At 41.6% G+C, this 20,321-nt stretch overlaps 1 protein-coding gene across 1 annotated transcript in view; it reads left to right on the forward strand.

Moving 5' to 3' along the window:
- The window catches only part of LOC147703379 (uncharacterized), a 43,949-nt gene that overhangs the window by 16,242 nt on the left and 7,386 nt on the right, over window positions 1-20,321 (forward strand). The window lies entirely within an intron of this gene.

The following is a 20,321-nucleotide window of genomic DNA, read 5'->3' on the forward strand; positions in this document are numbered from 1 at the left end:
TGTATCAAACATAAAAGAACATGCAAATATCAGTACCCAAAATATCCAATGCCAGAAACTTATATATTAGAACAATTAGAACTACTTCAGCATATTGAACTAATACATCTAATTATGAACACACAAGACTTCCAAAGTTATACTTTTAATCAGCTTTTAGATTCAATGCAACTAGATTTAAAACAATATCTTTTATGTATACAGTTTATAATAGAAAAAAAACTATTTTCCCAAAAAGAACACCAGCTGAATGCTTTATTAATAACTACAATACTACAATTTTACAAGCATGGCAAGCAAATATAGATATACAATACATCTTAAACGCATATGCATGTGCTGTATATATAGTTTCAGATATAAGTAAATCTCAACGTGGGATGAGCAGAATAATTGCACAAGCTACAAAAGAAGTATATCACAATCCCAGTATAAAAGAACAACTTAAGCATAAAGGTAACAAATTCTTAAACTGTACAGAAATAAGTGCACAAGAAGCAGCCTATCTTATACTTCAAATTCCTTTACGGAAAAGTTCTAGATCTTTTGTATTCAATAATACAAGCCCACAAGAAAAGCGTACATTCTTATTAAAAGACATAGAGACGATTAATTTATTGCCAGATACTTCTAATAAAATACAATTTGAAAATATTATAGTAAAGTATAGCAAACGGCCTGAAGAATTAGAAACATGTATATTAGCTGACTATGCATCTATGTATGATGAAAAAAAACCTATTAGAAAAGGAAAAAAATGAACAGACCATGAGAATTTTCTCGCAGAAAATAACTTTTATAGCTTGGATGAGGAAGAGCTTGAGATTAATATACAAGAAGAAATCATAGAAACAGACTATATAAAATACCAAAAATAATTCGCTATTGCAGATTTAACCAAAAAAATTACGCAGAAATTTATTAGTATTGAAGAAGCACTAGCCAATAATTTAATTCCAAATGACCAATATGACAGTATAATGCAAAATCATACAAATGAACAGCTTAACTTTATATACCATCACTTAAATTGGATAAAAACAAAATAAGAACCCTGCTACACATTTTGTACAGGTGGTGCAGGAGTAGGTAAAAGTTTCCTTATTACAGCACTTTACCAAACATTACTACGCTACTACAATACTAGAGCAGGAGAAAATCCTGACAACATATATGTATTACTTACAGCTCCAACAGGCAAAGCAGCACACAACATTCATGGGAAAACACTACATAGTATGTTTAAAATACCAGTTTCACAAACACTAACTCATAAACCACTAACTCATGAGAACAGGAGCACACTACAAAACGAATTAATGCATCTTAACTTGCTAATAATTGATGAGATATCAATGGTAGGAACAAATCTATTCAATTTCATACATTATAGATTACAAGAAATAAAAATGTCAAATCTCCCTTTTGGTGGAATATCCATTCTAGCAATTGGAGATTTTTATCAATTGAAGACAGTTTTTGATACATACATATTTAAAAACCCTAGACATTCATACAGACCATTAAGTACTAATCTATGGCAAGCACATTTTAAGTTATTTGAGTTAACAAAATTTATGAGAAAGCTAAATGACTTGCCATTTGCTGAACTACTAAACAGATTACGGGAAGTGAACCAAACTGATACAGATATAATACAGATGCAAACATGAGAATTAGAACCACCAATAAGCATTTGCAAAACTATACCTTATATTATTCTATTCTATAGTTTTGGTAGAGCGCGAACAGCTGCCCCAGCAATGAGGCGTCCCAGCGCTAAGAACCAAGAACCTGGCCTAAGCGGAAGAAGGATGAAAAGGGACATTACGGGAGAGGGAATAGATAGGTTTTTACTGCTTTCCGGAACGCCAGTAGGCTTTCTATGGAGCGGATGTGTTGCGGCAGATCATTCCAAAGTTTGGCTCCAAGAAACCTGAAGGAGCGTCTGCCCATGCGGCAAAGTTTTATGCGCGGGACGCATAGAAGGTTTTGATTAGAAGATCTTAGGTTCCGTGACGGCGCATAGGGGGTAAGAAGTGGTCGAAGCAGAGGGGGGGTATCGAGTTTGAGGATTTTGAAGGTCATGATGAGAGTCTTGAATTTGATTCTGGAATCAACGGGAAGCCAGTGTAGTTTTTTGATGGTCGCTCTGGCTGAGCACCTACGGGGGAGGCCGACCAGAGTTCTGGCCGCAGAGTTTTGCACACGTTGGAGTCGTGCAACCTCACTTTTGTTGGCACCAAGAAGGAGTACATTGGCGTAGTCAAGACGCGAGAGGATGGTGGCTTGAATAATAAGTTGGCGAGTTTTGGCGTCGAAAAAGCCAAGTATGTGGCTAAGGCTCCTCAGCAGGCCAATACAGGTGCCAGCCACTTTTTTGGTGTGGGCCTGAAAGTTGAGTGAGGCATCCATCCAAACGCCTAGATTTTTCACTAGGGATTTGGGAGAGGGGATGGTGCCTAGGGAGGACGGCCACCAGTGCTCATTCCAGAGGCTGGTGTTTTTGCCAAGGAGTAGCACCTCTGTTTTACCAGCATTGAGTTGTAGACAGTTCATTGTCATCCATTGGGCAACCACGGAGAGGCCGTTTTTGAAGCTAGAGGAAGAGTTGGAAGGACCTTCTGAAAGAGCGATGGCCAGCTGTGTGTCGTCGGCGTACGACACTAATGTCAGGCCCCACTCTTTGGCCACTGCCGCCAGAGGCTGGACATAGAGATTAAAAAGGGATGTGCTCAACGCAGAGCCCTGCGGAACTCCCTGTGCAATGGGATGGGGTTTGGATAAGAAGGGAGGGGCAGAGACTCGGAAGGATCTGTTTTCGAGAAATGATCGGAACCAATCCAAAGCATGGCCAGATACTCCAAATGTCTCCAAATGATTGAGAAGAATGTCATGGGATACCGTGTCAAAGGCCGCGCTGAGGTCCAGAAGAATCAGCGCAACACTTTGACCGGCGTCTAAAATCGTTCGGAGGTGCTCTGTGGTGGCCAGGAGAGCAGACTCAGTACTATGGCCTGGTCTGAACTCGTTTTGAGATGGGTCCAGAATGATGTTATTGACCATGTGCTGGGATAGAGTACTGTTCACATGCGCTTCAGCGAGTTTGGACAGCCATGGGAGCAGGGAGATCGGTCGAAAATTCTCTGGTTTTGATGGGTCTAGGGTGGGTTTCTTGATGATGGGTGAAACCCACGCTTGCTTCCAGGCAGATGGTACACACGCTGAAGTAAAGGAGAGGTTCAGAATAGAGGTAAGTGCCGGTAGGAAGAAGTTGAGTGACTCTAAGAATTGAGCCGGGCGCATGGGGTCTGCCGGGGAACCAGATTTGACTTTTTTGCATAGTTTGATGAGGTTATCACTGGAGATTTCCGGGATGGAAGTCAGGGTAGAGTAGTTGGGAGGAGGAGAAGGGCTGCTGGTAGGGCTGGGGGAGTGCTGAGGAAAAGAAGTATAGATTTTCTGTACTTTGTCGACAAAGAACCTAGCAAGATCTTCACATTGTTGCGCGGAGGAGATACTAGGGAGGGGAGATTTGCTGCTCTGAAGTTCTTGCACGAGTTTAAAGACTTCTTTAGCAGGGGTGGGACTAGATTCGATTTTGTCAGCGTAGAAGGCAGTCCGCACAGCACGGATGGCTTTGTGGTACGTTTTTTGTAGAAGTAAGTACTTTGATTTTTCTTCCATGTTATATTCCCTTCGCCAAAGGTGCTCCGCCCTTTTGCAATCTTTGCGTAAGGTTTTAAGGGTGTCGTTGTACCAGGGGTTGGATGGAGAGTTACGTCCTTTTGACCATTTAGCTGGAATGAGGATATCTAGCCCTCCCGTGATCCACTCATGAAACGCACTGTAGTTGGCGTTGATGTCCGAGTTAGTGTCATGGTGGAATTCTCCTAGGGTGGTGTGGAGGTCATTACAAGACAATTTGTGCCATGGTCTTTTTAGACGACTGGTCGAGGCTGTATTGTGCCTGCTTTTATTGACCAGTATGGCCAATTTAATGAGGAAGTGATCAGTCCATACCATCGGTAAGGGAGTCTCTGAAGTAAGTTTTTCCAAGTTTGAAAAAACTGGGTCTAGGATGTGGCCAGCTAGGTGCGTTGAGGTGGAAATAAAAGAATTAAGTTGCAGTGCGGAGAGATCCGCGAGGAGATTTTTGATCGTAGCGTCGTTTAGCAGATCAAAGTGAAGATTGAGATCTCCTAGGATCGTGAAGTTTGAATTTTTAGTGATTAAAGAGGTAGTTGTCTCAAGGAGAGCATCAATGAATTTTGAAGCGGGGCCAGGCGGGCGATAGATGTAGAGACCCGACACAGTGAAATTGGGATTTATGGTGATTTTAAAGTGGGCGCTTTCACAGTCTGGTATTTCTTCCTTGGCGAATGAGCAAGAAAACATTTTCTTGTAGATTATAGCGATACCGCCTCCTCTTCCATCTCTATTAATGGTCGACATAAGGTAGTCGTCAGGTAGCGTAAGGTTGGGAATGGTGGAGGTGCCATCCCGTAACCATGTTTCACAGAGGAAGAGGATGTCAGGGTTTTCTTCCAGAATGAGGGTATTGACCTCAAGGTGGTGTTTGGCTAGCGACCTCACGTTGAGGTGAAGGATCGTGATGGAGGTGGTGTTATCAGGTTCTAGTAGCTGTCGAATAGAATGGGGGTTAGCGGTAGTAAAATCGCAGGTTTGACATTGTAGGCAAGTGTGACCAGGCCTACCTGTGATGTTAGCGCAGGACCGTCCAGGGTTCCATGCAAGTAGTTGCTCTTTATCGTAGTGGAGGGGTGGTGACGGAGTATGGCCAGGGGGACTGGCGAGAGGCGATGACTTGGCGCAGACGGGCTTGCCTTAGGCGCTCCCGCTGCGCTCGTCCGCTGCGCTTGCGTGGAAAGCACATTTAGGGAGAGGAGGGGTGGGCGTGGCCTGTCAGGTGGGCGTGGCCTCGCGACTGGCGAAGGCGGCCATCAATAACAATTCCACGAAGCAGCGCTAAATCCGCTGAATGTGGGATGCTTGTTTGGCAAATAGCCCAGCAAAGAGCTCAGGGTAACGAATTAAAGTTTTAAAATATGTCCCAAACACAAGATAAACAATTTTAAAAAACAGCGAGTAGTTCCTCCGGCTTCCGCCTCAGAGGTAATGGTTTCAGTGGGCGCACTCGTAGTCAGCGCTTTCTTATAGGCGGGAGGGGTGGGCGTGGCCTGTCGGGTGGGCGTGGCCTCGGGACTGGCGATGGCGGCCGTCAATAACAATTCCACGAAGCAGCGCTAAATCCGCTGAATGTGGGATGCTTGTTTGGCAAATAGCCCAGCAAAGAGCTCAGGGTAAGGAATTAAAGTTTTAAAATATGTCCCAAACACAAGATAAACAATTTTAAAAAACAGCAAGTAGTTCCTCCGGCTTCCGCCTCAGAGGTAATGGTTTCAGTGGGCGCACTCGTAGTCAGCGCTTTCTTATAGGCGGGAGGGGTGGGCGTGGCCTGTCAGGTGGGCGTGGCCTCGTGACTGGCGATGGCGGCCGTCAATAACAATTCCACGAAGCAGCGCTAAATCCGCTGAATGTGGGATGCTTGTTTGGCAAATAGCCCAGCAAAGAGCTCAGTGTAAGGAATTAAAGTTTTAAAATATGTCCCAAACACAAGATAAACAATTTTAAAAAACAGCTAGTAATTCCTCCGGCTTCCGCCTCAGAGGTAATGGTTTTATGTCAACAAACAAAGAAGTTGATGATCTTATTAGTGAAGTTTTATTACAGCACATAATAAACTATCCTGTGTACACAGCAACAGCAATAGATACAGTAGCAGCTGATTTAACAGAAATAGTTAAAAATAAAATACTAGCTCAATTACCTACAAACTCAACTAAAACAATGGGCCTGCCATTTATAGTACATATTGTCTTAAAATTAAGATATGATCTAACTTGCAATATAAATGTTAATGATGGCTTAATAAATGGTGCTAAAGGTATAGTTGAATTTGTTGAAACAATAAATAACACCCCTAGTGTAATATGGATTCATTTTGATAAAGAAAATGTTGGTAAATTTACAAGGCTAGAAAATAAACACATATATACCACTAACATTTTGCCTCATTGGACACCAATTCATACTATATCACGCCATTTTCAATTTACACAAAAATATATAACAATTATACGCAAGCAGTGTCCTCCACGCCAATCATCGCCGCGCACTATACATTGGACACAAGGAGAGACTACTGAACCACTTTACATCCACTTTAACAATAGCAAAGTACATCATTTGCCTTATGTGGCTTTAAGCAGAGCCAAATCATTAGATAACATCTATATTAGAAACTTTCAGCAAGACAAAATAATTGCCCATCCAAAAGTACATGAATAAATGGACAGATTAAGGACAGATATGCAATTGCAAATATCTGTCCCCCAATTATGTAACTATAGCCAACTGTGTAATATTATTGTACAGAATATACAGTCACTGCAAAAAAATTACACAGCACTAATATCAGACACAAATATAATGAATGCAGATATTCTATGCTTCACTAAAATAAACACTACTAGAACATCAGATGCCAATACTTTCTTAATAGAACAGTACCATTTATTAATATTTGATAAATTCCACCATCACATAACTAAGCATGGAATAGCAATTTACTACAGGAAAAATATTTTCTTAATGCCAATATATGAAACACAACACAAAATTGATATTCTACATTTTACTCTACATCTTAATAATTGCGACTCCTTATTTGTTATGCTATACAAGCCACCACATGTACATATACAAACACTATTCCAGGTTTTAGGTACCATATTAAACTTTTACCCTAATTATAACTTCATAATAATGGGTGACTTCATCATAGATTTAACACAAGAATCACAAAACACAGCACTACTATTACAATATATGCTGAACGAATTTAAATGTGAACAGAAAATAAAAGAAATTACAACAGAATACAAATAAACATTAGATCATATCTATACTAATGTACACTTACCGCACTATGGTGTATTAGAGTCATATTATAGTGACTACAAAGCCTTATGGGAAGCAATTTAAGAAGCATAATGTATAATTTAAGATGTTTTTTGCAAAAATTTCAAATGCTTTCACAAGTTATAGCCAGGATGCATATTCACAATTTTCTCTCATTTCAGATGATTTCTATACAAGAAATTAAACAGACCAAACAAGACGAGAGCAAACCATATCAGAAAGCAATACGAGCAAATATAATTACATGTTCTTTGAAAACAAATTACACAAATGCGAAACAAGAAAGCAGGATCTTATACCATCTTGCCCTAGCAGATGAAAGTGTTTCTATTAAAGCCACTTGCTATAATGACGAATTTTACAGGCAAACAAAAGAAGGTAGCAGAATTATTATTAGAAATTTCCTTAAAAAAAACCAATGTAGTGCTAATAACTAAACAAACAAATATCTCAAGGATGCCATCTTTAACAGTTCCAAGTGAAATTATACAAGAAGCAAAAAACATACTAGAACCACCAGCTCCACTGTTGCGTGCTTATCTAGGTTCCTGATCGATACTGTGACCTTATGCCCCTATACGGCTATAAATCCATTTATTCCCTATATTGGCATAACCGTTCAAGTGCGATTTTCTGAAAAGTCATCTCTGGCCTCACACGAACAGAGCCACATTCCAGCATAACTCTCTGCTACTTCCTTTGCGACCAATTAGTGCAATGACAGTGCAGCAGTCACTATCTGATATTCCTAGATAACACTCCGAGTTCTTCAACAAGATAAAAACTTAGCAAACCTGGAAATCCCCGCTTGCTATGTTTTGATTAGTAATGGAACTCTAATGAGCAACTGATAACTGTCACTTCCTAGTGACATCTTTAATTGACGTCTTATGTCCAGCAAACTTGCGTCAAACCCGGCACCTGTCAGGTATAAATATTACCAACGTTGCCTTAAGCAATGTGAGATACGAGCTGCGAGTTCGTTGCCTGTTGCTGATGCCAGCTGCCTGCATGACCCTGTGTTGGTAAAAACTAGCACTCTGTCGCTGCAGCCTGCTATCCTGTGGTGGTGAAGCTGCTGATTACCATTATCGCCGCTACAGCGCGAACTATGGTACAGTACGCTTGAGGAGCCGAGCAGCCGTCCTCTGCGAAGACATCCAGCCGATTCCAGCTGCCCGCGGACGCTGTCACCCCTCCTTCCTCGACGCGCTGAGAGAAGCCGCTGCCTTTCTCGTGCAGAGAAATCCAGTCCCGGCGCTTCCGGTTTACCCTTGCGGGTGACTGGGATATCGAGAGAGACCCCTGAAGGAGATACCAATCCTCCATCATTCTATTCAGAGGTATGGTGTTGACTAAACCCTTAGACGAGAATTCTTGAAACAAACCTTGGCAAAACCAACTTAACTTAAGCTACTTACTTACTCCCCCTTCTCACGTGTTAGGCTTAGGTCAGGCACACTGGGGTAGGCTTAGTTAGAAGCACCAGTTGAGTATGTTAGCCTAATGTATATATGACTGTATATATGTTTTATTACTTTTAAACCATTGTATGGCTAAGAAACCATATCAATGCTTTTACAGTTCTATTTCGCAATACTTATCTTACTGTACGTACTTTTCATAATAACAATTATTGCAATTGTGGCAATACATTTCTCTTGTACGAGAAGAAAGACTGTTCAATAAATGTTAACCCTTTATTGATAAACGCCCGTCTCTCTATTCTCTACATACTGTGAAAGTAAACTGCACTAGACTGACTGAGTGAAATCTATGTCTATTGTTTCACACGACCCTAGAGATTGACTCTTGATCTGAGGAGCAAAGTTGTCATGTTGCACGGTTGTTGGAAAACTGAATCCCTTCTTGTCTGTGCCAAGGAAGCTGATCACTTCCTATGCAGAGAAGAAAGTTTCCAGTGACCTCTGAGCTAGTTGGTAACACAACCCAATTAAGTTTAGCATAGTCAGTGGAGGCCTGGAATATCCGCAGTTCCACGTCGATACTACTGTTTATGTTATTCCAATGCGCAGGGCCTAGTGGGAAACTAGGAACTACACTACATGGCGCCCAAACGTTTGGTAAGGCGATAAACTAACGCAAGACTTGTAGAGTAACTCAGTCGTGCATATTTCACACCCCTTTCTCCCGTAAAATACTCCAATAGACGTCTGGAGTGGGTGAAAGGTTAAAATCCGCCCGACCTTAGTAGGAAGAGATTCCTATGTAAAGCTCTGGTTTATTCAACGTTGAAGGATACAGTGTTCCAAAATATTGTGCACCTAATCTTTGTCTCCTTGGAGACCTACTCTGCAAAAGCCTGCATTTTTTAAATGTCAGACAATGAAGAAGAAAGGGAAGCAGCTAGGCTGGCTTCCATACTAATAGAGGAGGACTCGATTCTCCTACAGGCAGACCCGGATGCTATTATCATCCCGGTCCAGTTAAGAAGATCTATAACTTTAAAACTTATAGAACACGGACTGACACCTCAAGGTGGTACAGTAATTTTCGTGATAGAGGCTCACGAGTATCGGCAGACAGAGGTATTCTATACATGGATAAACTTTCCAGCGGTAAACGCTATAACACAAGAGTTTCACTATTACAAAATAGAGGAACCTCCGGGAGAGTACGCTCCTTTCGAGGAGATTGAAATCCCACTTAAATTTCAAGAGCACCTGCTCTGGTTTAATGGCGCCCTAAAACACAATGATCACATAACTAGGCTCGGTCCACTAGGTAGACCAGGAGCCACGTGGCCGGTTCTAGCCAGCTACACACCACATCCTGACATTGCAAGAATGTCTAGAGAAGAGCTGTTAGCACAGCTAAACACATTAATAAAAATACATAGGCAATTAGTCCAATATGTAATGCGGACTGTAACAGTCCAGCCAGCTGTTAATACACCACAGCTGACCCCTCATCAGGGGAACACAAATAAAATTACACCACAGAACATACAGTCATGTCTTGGTAAAACACCCGTAAAACGGGAACAAATTCCTTTCTGGTTAGCCCAGAAAATCACTCAAATAGAGGCAGTATTTCCTGATACTACCCCTATTGAGAAACACAGAATCTTGACCATCTGCCTTCCTATGGGAATCGCACCACACGTGGAGGACTGCGACACTTGGGGTACAGTCTTTGCTTCCATTTACACAAAAACACACGGTGTTCCGTCTATGGCGGTAATACCAGAAGTGCTAAAACAGATTCAAAATGAATTCGGTCCAGAGCCCGCTTTAAATCTAGGTATGAAATTACTGAAAGACTTCAAGCAGGTCACGGCTATATTATTAGCCAACATTAGAGGAGAAGCAGCATCTGTGGCGATTCGCCAGAAGTTGAAGGAAACAGATATAAAAGATCCTGTTGAGCTTGCTAAAATCATAGAAAAATGCTATGAAGAATTAGGTAGAGACAGCTTGGGTGGAAAACCAGTTAAGCCCCAACTGCTCGAAAATCCTGAAAAATTATTTATTAAAAATAATTCAAACACTCCTAAAAAGAGCTGGGATGGAAATAAACAATCCACTCCCAAGGAAAAAGTTTTCCAGTCCAGAGGAAGGTCTCCTCGACGGAGGGAAAGAACTCCGACTCGAGAACGCCAGTCTCCCCAACGGGAGCCCTCTGAGAAAAGATATAACCTTAGAAATAGGGATAATTTAAAAAAACCTGATAGATATCAAAGTATTGATACACGTCCCTCTCGATCTTCTCCACAGAATTCGGAAAGAAGAGGACGGTCAGACCCAGGAGAGCACACCAAGTCCAAAGACAAGGAACCTGCTCAAAATAAGAAATCTCAATTTCAGAAAAAGAAGGTAGCCAGTATTAGAGTAATCAACCATGCCGAGAATACTGAGGACACAGTTGAAAAACGGGGAGTGGGCATTGACAATGTTGGACAGTGAAGCAGAAATCAGTATAGCGCGCAAGATCTTGATGAGTCATCTGGAGACAGTGGACACGAATGAATACATTCAGGTTGAAACTGCCGACGCCAGGCTTAGCGAGCCCCATAAAATATACGAAATAACACTGCGTATAGAGGGTGATAAGACTAGGAAAATTAAGGGTCTATTTTGGGATAAGCTCTCAAAAGGCTATGATATTCTGTTAGCTGAAAAAGATTGGCCCCCAGAGTTTGTCAGGGAGTGCCCTCGTGGCGAAGAAGTGATTATGCCTGCCTTCTCGAATCACATACCGATTCACAAAAAATATACATATGCAAGGAAATGGGCAGTGGCCCAGGCACCTGCATTGTATAAAAATCATGTAGGATGGGATGAGGATTCACCGCCTCACAAAATCCAACTAAAAAGTGAACCAACTGCCCAACGGCAGTATCCCATAAAGCAAGAAGCTAAAAAACAGGTCAGGGAGATCTTAGATCAACTTGAGTACCAGGGGGTGATTGAAACATGCACCTCTCAAATGAACAATCCTTTGTTTCCTGTCTCCAAGCCAGACAATTCATATCGTCTAGTTTTGGACTACAGACATCTTAATACATGTTGCAAAACCTTTGCAGTACAAAACTCGCATAGTGCAGCCCTAATGAATAACATAGTTAGGAAAAAATACAAAACGACATTAGACATTTCTAATGGTTTCTTTTGTCAAAACATTGCACCAGAAAGCAGATATTTGACCGCTTTCTCTGCATTTGGGTCACAGAAAAAATTCTGTCGACTCCCACAGGGGTTCAAGAACAGCCCAGGACTATTCTCAGCTAGGGTAACAGAGTTACTACAAATCTATGATGATGAAGCATTATCTTACGTAGATGATATTTATCTCACAGACGACGACTTGGATACTCACTTGAAAAGAGTGAACACCATTATACTTGGGTTCGCAGCAGAGGGTTACAAATTCAACTTTAAAAAGTCCCGAATTGCCCATCTGACAGTACTATTTTTAGGGTACGAATTATCAAGTGAAGGGAAAAGCCTAGCGGACAACTTCTTAGAGAAGTGCGCTGTACTCCAAGCTCCAAAAACGCTGAAGAATTTACAATCAATACTAGGTTTTCTGAATTTCGGAAGAACTTACATACTAAATTACGCAGAGAGGGTTAAACCTCTCTACGAATTAATAAAACCTGATTTAAAACAAATCAATTGGACTCAAAAACACACAGAAATTTTGAGATCACTGCAAACAGACATGTTAGCAAAAACAAAATTAGATACACGTGACAACACGATCGATCTTGTAATCCGAGTCATCCCAGGAAGATGCGGATTCACGTACCTAACCTCTAATGAGGGAGAAAAGGTACCTATTTCAATTAAATCTCACTTGTACACACAAACAGAAAAAACATTCAGTCACACAGAAAGAACTGTGAACGCAGTGCAAATCGCATTAGCAAATGAACGAGAACTAGCACACGGCAAACGGATTAATATCCTTACAGCGGAATCCGCCTTCGAGGCGCTATTCAGCCCAGTAAACCTGCCTACAGTGTCACTGGATCCGAAGTGGATACAGTGCATAGATTCTCTTGGAGCGGAAGACGTGAAATACTATTTCGCCCCGCAATTTGAAGAACTGAATGATTTAGAATATGAAGAAGAATATCCTCTACCAATCGAAATTCTGCCTCTCCCACAATACGCCTGTATAATCTATACAGATAGCTTTGTACAGCATTTCAACGTAGAGAGCAAATCCTACAATGCAGCATGTGCGATCATTAAAGGTCGTTGGCTGTGCGGTAAATTCAGACCGAAAGTAACAAAAACTGAATCTGTAAGAAACTGTTCGGTTCAAAGAACTGAAATCAGATCTTTAAAGATGGCGCTCGAAAATGCAGAACGCGAATTCCCCACACTTATAGTGTGCGATTCTCATTTTTGCGTAAATTCTTACAACAATAAACTGCAGAGTTGGATCGAAAACGACTACAAAGATGACACAGGTGCCACAATAAAGCATAAATTGCTCTGGAACGAGGTAGCTCTTTTACACAAAGAACTACAAAAGACTCAGGTGATTCACGCACAGAGTCTTCAACGTGATGGCGTTCACGTTGCAGGGAATTCATTGGCTAATACAGCCAAAGCGGAAGCAACTAAACCGGCTTCCGTAGCCACAAAAAAGCGTACAGATAAGTACATAGACGGGGAAACCATGCTGGCAGTAAAAACGACCGTAAAAGGCGACTGTGCAGCACTACCCGTAAACTATCCACTCAATTATGCATACATAATCGATGCAAACTCCGTTCCTTTTGCTCGAATCCCTGGAGTGGGGGACAGAGTAATTCCAAACACGAACAGGAGAATATTTTTAATAGCAGACGCACACATGGGTTTGGGTCTAAGGCACAGAGAGATCAAGGAATCACTGACTGAATTACAATCAGTATTCTGGTGGCCGGGAATGAGTGTAGAACACCAAATATATGCAAACAACTGTGAGAACTGTAATAGGGATCGCAGTAAGGAACCCTGCTACCGGCTACCAGTCAGAAAGAGCGTAATGCTGCCTACACCCCTTCCTGCGTCCTATTAACAGTTAAGACGAAAAGCACTTAAAAAATGTGGCCCCAGCGCTCGGCTGACGCTAGAACGGTTATAAAAGATTTGCGAGTCTTTATCGGCACATACGCAATTACCACGTTCCGTTCTGACCAAGGTCCTGCTTTCAGCTCTCGAGCCTATAAGGAGGCCATGGCCAGCTTGGGAATTGGGTTGCGGTATTCTTGTCCGTCGCACCCCGAAGGGAATAGTGTGGTAGAAAGAAAAAACCGTGACATAAAGCAATCTATAACAGCGAAGGTATTAGGTTCAGGCGCTGGGTGGGTCAAACATTTAATAAGTGTCCAGACTAGTCTTAACAACATGCCAAGAAATTCTCTAAAAGGTTTCAGCCCATACGAACTATTGTTCGGAATTAGAATGAACGTTCAGGACCTCGATAGTCAGATGTCAGTGGTACAAGAAGAAACAATGCACTTTGATGTAAAAGACCGTTTGGCTGTTTTGCAGGAACTGAATGAAACAAGAAAATCATTAAGCAACATAAAGTTAAAGCAACAGCCAAGTACCACTGACGAGGCACCACCCGCAACAGCCCCAGCAAGGCCTGTCTGGATTCCAAAGATTGGGGATCTAGTCAGAGAAAAGATCGCGGTGAAGAAGGAATTTGGGCCTTCTTACAGAAAAGCAGTACCTGTCTTAGCAGTCACCAGAACAAGATCAGTTGTGCTACCGCCCCTTGCTGGTAAAAAGGAGAACAGAGTCGTGTCTATCGATCTGGTAAAACCACAAGCATGTGGCCTATAATCAACAGTAGGCCCAGTGGACTCCCAAGAAACAACAGAATACCCAAACTTGCAACAATCCAAGAGGTTCAAACTGAAAGACTAATCACATTCGATCAGCCTGCAGTGCACAATAAAGGACTATGCAATAATGCCATGGAACTCGTGCCTCTTGAAACACAGATTGAAACAGTTTGTCAAGAAACAACACCAGTCTACACTAATGTGGCATCAGAAAGTGCTACCGAGAGACAGATTGAAAGAACAATCCCATCAATTGACAGAACTACCTCTGGTTATTTCATCAACTTCGAGAACTTCTCTGAAGATTTAAACGACCCCGAAGTGATGCCAGAAACAAAAAAGTATTCTAAAGAAAATACAACAGGACTCCTTCAACAAATCAAAGAACTATATCTGGATTCACCGTTGATTGAGCATTGGATTATCTCAGGAGTTTTCATACTCCTACTATGCCTAATTTTAGTTTCAATTTTAGGGAAGTTCATTACAATTGAATGGACACAGCAAGTCAGAACATCAACCTAGTCCTGAAACCACACAGATCATCCCACGTGAAGAAAAGAGAACTGTCAACAGTAAATGTCACAGCAATTCCAATACCTGGTGGGGTAGTATGGGAGAAAACAGACTATGAGATCTATGGTCCGGTCGAAATCCTGAAGTATCCTCATCAACTAAAGGTTTCCTTAAGTGACTTTGTGACACCAAGTACATTCTCTGATGATTGGGACTTTAACAGTATTAATGACATGATGTCTGATTTAGTAATGTCAGCTAGATTCACAGATCATGATTATTTACAAGGTTCATCTAGTTATGAGCAGTTATTCTGTTACACCCACTATGGGGATCATTACTTGCATAAATCTGCACAGCCTAGAAATGTTTTTATGTATAATCAATGGGAACATTGTTCTACACCACCTAAAAGCAGTTCTAAAGCATTTTTTGAGAAATTCAAATACTTCTCAGGGTTTAACACCAGTGATGCAGAAACGTTTTATTACAAACTGTTAGATAAAACAGGAATGAAAACAATGCTGACAAATTCTAAATTGATATATTCAGAAGCATTTTATGACAAAATGATGACATTTGGTTTTGATTATTGGAAAAATAATATTGAAACAAAAACGATTTGGGGTACAAAAGATTGGCAGGTGCAAGGCATTGAAGCACTATTTAGAACCTGCATGATACCAGAACAAATGTTATTTTAAAATGACACAGTACACCAAACATCTTGTCTTGGCCTAGCCAAGAACAAAGACCTTAAAACACCGTCTATACCAAAGCCAATACCTGAAAATGCAACAGCTGATATTGAGTTAGACGTGTCACAAATTTTACATTTCAACAGAACACATCCTGATTGGAAAAAGTGGTTAATCTGGCCTACAGACACAAATAGCTGTCAAGATAGGTTCCTGAATAAAACACAGGGGTTAAAAATGACCAGATTAGACCCTAGATACTCCCAGAGACAACATCCAGGGATTATAACAACATACAGTGTAGGGAAACTCTGCCTAGAATGGCTAACTACATCCACACTGGCTGAAATTAAGCAACACTTGTCTTTATTAAAAGATGGTGCTGATTTGCGCGATTTCATTTTTGGACCACGCAAACAGCGTCAAAAGCGTTTCATAGCGACCAGTATCTATGCTGCTTACAACGAGGCTTGGAAAGTAAAGCAAATTGAAACTGCTGAAAAAATACGAGAAATTGATCGTATTAATTTGGAGAAATCACTTTCTGTGGTAGACAATGGGTTAATGACTCTGTCTTCCAGAATATATTCTTTGGACAATATTGTATCCTCTGCCTTTGATGTGATAGACAGAGATTTGCTAATGTTACAACATGGCCAGTCTCAATTACGCTCTATTATAGAATTAGGCTGGACGCTGCAAAATCTTCGTTCAGGCTATGTGCCTTGGCGTTTAATCAACACGACGTCATTATTTTCCAGTTTTAACCTTACTGATAAACAGATCAGTTTGGCACAGAAAGGAGCAGACTATACAATCCTGAGCATCGAGAAACTCGAGAGATTACCATTGACAATGTCAGAGAGTCCTGTCATTGAATGGATAATACACGGAATTATCACAATTCCGATAACAACTTTCCGATTTCATAAATGCCTTGAGTACATACCTGCTGGCCAATATGAACAATTGGGTAAAGGATATGTTAAATCTATATGGAAATTACCATACACTCATTCTTGCTATAGTGACAGCGACAAAAATGTATTTCTTAGTGGTGACAACTGTAAACACTCACTAAGCGGTATACTTTTGTGTCAGGGTATTAATTTACACGGAGCATGTGATGGAAATTCAAACAACCTTTCATGCCACCAGCTAGTCACACCTGCAACTCAGATAGAGCCCTTCTTTATGCAACTCGCAAACGGGAGTTACATTCTTAGAACGGATCATAGGTGTTGTGGCCTCGCGCCCGGGAAAAGTTATCTAGTACAAGTTACGTCCATGGTCAAATGTTGCATGCAAGCATTGTTCCCGAGCGGGCCTCCAGACATAGTGACTCCCCTCTGGCCTCGTCTGAATCTCTATTCTATACGAATTGATACATTAAGCAAAATGAAATCTGTGCTTTTACAGACAACAGTGCCTATAACGTCATCTAAAGAGACGTATGATCTTCTAGTCGCAAGGACGGCTACTGATGTCCATGACCTTTTATCAACAAATTGCCCCGTGCATTTCGTAGAAATGTTCAGCCAACTCCTTAACATGTCTAGTGCAACAAGCATCCCAGGCATATTTAAGACAGTCTTTACGGGACTGCTAACACCCTTCCAGGCAATTTTGGGAATCTTTCCTAATTTTGTGCACTCCATTTTTGGCGGCATTCCACTATTTTTGGGACTCATCGCAGGGATTCTATTTTTGACCATCCTGCTACGTTATGGCAAGCCTCTGCTCAGACATAGCTCCCATGGGAATGGAAGAGACAATCCTAGCAATGCGCTACAGGGACAGGATAACTAACGTCCTCGGATTGGCCAGGCTGAGAGATCTAAACATGACCTGGTTCCTTTCATTCAGACCGATATGGCAAAATTGCATTTTACCTGTGCTACGGTGTATGCTTTGCGGCGATGAATGCGTGTTGGACATCTGTCTTTCACTTCCATCAGCAGTACCAATGGACGTCGATACTTTGCTCAGTCCAATAACGGCTCACGCATTGTGTTGTCCCCAGCGGCTACCAATCCTGATGACGGCATTCGTGGAGACTCCTGTACTACAGCCAAGTGGTAACAGTGGAGCGAGTGACAAAAGCAACATCATCCAGGTACAACGTTCTGTGAGCATTGCTGGTCCTGCCTTCGATGACAGCAATCATTCTCACACCTGCCAAGTTACAGCGCTATCTAATTTGGTTGAACTATCACCTGATTTTGTAGACCAATTCTTTGCGAGCCTGTCTGATACGATGTTCTCACCCATAGAGAAACAATAACTTTTGAAAAGCTTTCCGACACACAGCGTTCCCATGAACTCTGAATTCGGCCTTCAGTTTTGATCAACAAAAACTGCCAGGAGCTTTGGAAAATCTATTTTCTTTGAATTGGACAATTTTTTAAAAAATATTGACCCTCTCTTTTTGGCACGAATAATTCTTTGCTTAACGTAAAAACTATTCTTAGAGAACAGAAGCTTCACACTTCTATTTCTAAGCACATCTAGAGACATAACAACATAACACCAGCCTCTAGCACACATGTTATTACAATGCATTTTTATGTGATGATTTATCTCGCCTTTCTTCTGTCAGAGATACTTCATGTGTAATTCTTTTTGCATAATCGTTCATTGATTTCATATGCAATACCTTTTGAATGATTACTATGCTTTAAAAAACGTACAGTACCTAAATTCCATGTATTACAAGTACGCCTATTTCGAATGCATTTATGTATTTTGGGGTGGGCAATGTTACACATGCATCTTATTGCTTAGTTTTAGTAATTTTGATGGACATGAAAACGTGGAGTGGGTGTTGCGTGCTTATCTAGGTTCCTGATCGATACTGTGACCTTATGCCCCTATACGGCTATAAATCCATTTATTCCCTATATTGGCATAACCGTTCAAGTGCGATTTTCTGAAAAGTCATCTCTGGCCTCACACGAACAGAGCCACATTCCAGCATGACTCTCTGCTACTTCCTTTCCGACCAATTAGTGCAATGACAGTGCAGCAGTCACTATCTGATATTCCTAGATAACACTCCGAGTTCTTCAACAAGATAAAAACTTAGCAAACCTGGAAATCCCCGCTTGCTATGTTTTGATTAGTAATGGAACTCTAATGAGCAACTGATAACTGTCACTTCCTAGTGACATCTTTAATTGACGTCTTATGTCCAGCAAACTTGCGTCAAACCCGGCACCTGTCAGGTATAAATATTACCAACGTTGCCTTAAGCAATGTGAGATACGAGCTGCGAGTTCGTTGCCTGTTGCTGATGCCAGCTGCCTGCATGACCCTGTGTTGGTAAAAACTAGCACTCTGTCGCTGCAGCCTGCTATCCTGTGGTGGTGAAGCTGCTGATTACCATTATCGCCGCTACAGCGCGAACTATGGTACAGTACGCTTGAGGAGCCGAGCAGCCGTCCTCTGCGAAGACATCCAGCCGATTCCAGCTGCCCGCGGACGCTGTCACCCCTCCTTCCTCGACGCGCTGAGAGAAGCCGCTGCCTTTCTCGTGCAGAGAAATCCAGTCCCGGCGCTTCCGGTTTACCCTCGCGGGTGACTGGGATATCGAGAGAGACCCCTGAAGGAGATACCAATCCTCCATCATTCTATTCAGAGGTATGGTGTTGACTAAACCCTTAGACGAGAATTCTTGAAACAAACCTTGGCAAAACCAACTTAACTTAAGCTACTTACTTACTCCCCCTTCTCACGTGTTAGGCTTAGGTCAGGCACACTGGGGTAGGCTTAGTTAGAAGCACCAGTTGAGTATGTTAGCCTAATGTATATATGACTGTATATATGTTTTATTACTTTTAAACCATTGTATGGCTAAGAAACCATATCAATGCTTTTACAGTTCTATTTCGCAATACTTATCTTACTGTACGTACTTTTCATAATAACAATTATTGCAATTGTGGCAATACATTTCTCTTGTACGAGAAGAAAGACTGTTCAATAAATGTTAACCCTTTATTGATAAACGCCCGTCTCTCTATTCTCTACATACTGTGAAAGTAAACTGCACTAGACTGACTGAGTGAAATCTATGTCTATTGTTTCACACGACCCTAGAGATTGACTCTTGATCTGAGGAGCAAAGTTGTCATGTTGCACGGTTGTTGGAAACTGAATCCCTTCTTGTCTGTGCCAAGGAAGCTGATCACTTCCTATGCAGAGAAGAAAGTTTCCAGTGACCTCTGAGCTAGTTGGTAACACAACCCAATTAAGTTTAGCATAGTCAGTGGAGGCCTGGAATATCCGCAGTTCCACGTCGATACTACTGTTTATGTTATTCCAATGCGCAGGGCCTAGTGGGAAACTAGGAACTACACTACACCACCAGTTTCATCTATTAAAACTGTAAAAGAAGCAAAATTACGGTCATTAATGTTGATAACAGGGACACAATCAGAGGAATGTTTCTTAACAAATTAATTCAAATTAAAATACACCACACTGTAATGCACACTCTCTTTAACACACTCTATTCGCCACACACTTAATTCGCCACACACTCAATTCGCCACACACTCTTCCCCACCCACTCTTCCCCACCCACTCTTCCCCACCCACTCTTCCCCACCCACTCTTCCCCACCCTCTCTTCGACAACAAAATACTTATACTGTCACTATATACACACAAAAAAACAAAATATACAAATTATGGGGGTCATTACGACTGCTGTGAATCCGCATACTCCGGGCCGGCGGAAGCCTCCGCCGGCCCGGAGTATGCAGATTCACCGCGGTGGACACACAAACA

This window comes from Lissotriton vulgaris, chromosome 7, assembly GCF_964263255.1.
Source record: "Lissotriton vulgaris chromosome 7, aLisVul1.2, whole genome shotgun sequence".
Taxonomy (NCBI): Eukaryota; Metazoa; Chordata; class Amphibia; order Caudata; family Salamandridae; genus Lissotriton; species Lissotriton vulgaris.